The sequence below is a fragment of the Portunus trituberculatus genome, chromosome 50, assembly GCF_017591435.1.
Source record: "Portunus trituberculatus isolate SZX2019 chromosome 50, ASM1759143v1, whole genome shotgun sequence".
In the NCBI taxonomy this organism is placed as follows: domain Eukaryota; kingdom Metazoa; phylum Arthropoda; class Malacostraca; order Decapoda; family Portunidae; genus Portunus; species Portunus trituberculatus.
In genome coordinates this window covers 11,429,847-11,431,392 of record NC_059304.1, presented here as the reverse complement: position 1 = coordinate 11,431,392, position 1,546 = coordinate 11,429,847, and positions in this window count along the sequence as shown.

The following is a 1,546-nucleotide window of genomic DNA, read 5'->3' as shown; positions in this document are numbered from 1 at the left end:
GACGATTTTATCTAACATGAACGGTCAATTCAGAGCTATGAGGTATACTTGCTTCTGAGTACTGTAACTACTGTTGAACCTCAATAACTCGACCCCGATAACTTGGATTTCGCGATAAGTCGGACTCTGACTGACCCAGGGACTAAAGTCTGATGTGAACTGCCTGCCCTTTTTTTTTTTTTTTTTTTTTTTTTTTTTTTTTTTTCACCTTCCTGTATTTCATTTTCTACTGCCATCAAAAATCGAATTCCAAAAAAAAAAAGATTGTATTTTAGTTGTAATGTAAAATGATACCAAACAAAAGTTGATCAGAATTTATACCGATTTTGTGAAATTTTTTGAAATGTAAAAAAACGCTTTTCGAGATATTCACTTCTCAGGATTTTTCATAATTTTGTCCTGTTTTGCTATTTGTATTCATCTGATTGACATGAAATTTTCACACATGATTGTGTATACAATAGTGACTTCCTAGAACATAAGTTGATAATGCATCAGATCCCCGCTTTTCTAGAAAATATTATTCACTCCTATGTGAGGGTTGGGAAGGCGCCATCAGCAGCGTCACAGCAATTTGCCAATTTACTATAGGACCTGGACACTGAGTCGTTATTAGTGTGTTGAAGTGAGATAATGATACAGTGAAGTATTACTCGTGTGGTCCAGCTCTACAACTGTCTCAACATAGTCTTTTATGTTAGTGTTATTGTAAGGGTTATGTGATATATAAGTGCGATGATGAAGGTAGTGAGAAAAGAAGTGTTTGAAAAGATCTTAGCAGTATTATGATATAGAGAGATGGTGGAGCGTAGCAGTGAGGCGTGGGGTAAGGCGAGTGTCTTGGAGGGGGAGATAACATGCGTGACGGATGGGAGAGAGGAGGCGAGAATTCATGGTCCAGCAGTCTCCCAATGATACGTTTGTATGTTTCTTGTTGTCTTCTCTTGAAGTTTCTTATTCAAATCCTCGTCAATTTATGTATGTAAGGACGTTATTTCTGACGCCTGGCCACGTACTGTGTAGGGCTTGAGTCAGGTTATGACAACCGCACGAGACATTTAAAATATAGCTTCCTGGTGGGAAGGGTATTTAATTATAGAAAAATAAACTACACCATCTGATAAATTAAGGTCTGAAGGTTTCAGAGACCAATGTAATCCCAAAATTTTAAATGTCAAAATTTATTAGGTAAATCCTGTAAGTTTTTTTTTTTTTTTTTTTTGTGTGTGTGTGTGTGTGTGTGTGTAAGGGAGGAATTGGCTGTTGTTGGACCAACCTTTTCCCCTATTAGTCCGAGTGAGCGAGGGTCAATATTTCATGAAGTGAAGGAGGATGGAATATTGCATAAAGGTAGGAGGGGAGTACTTTGTAGGAATGTAGGCCACTGTTTGGATTTGCCTTTATTCTATCAAAATATTTGGTCTCACTGTCATTACTTTTTGATTCCCCCTTGAAACTAAAACTTTAGTGTAGTATGTACATATAAGAGAAAAGAAAAGTCTTTATCTGCTCACAATACCTCAATGTTGTTCTGATTTTGGATTAG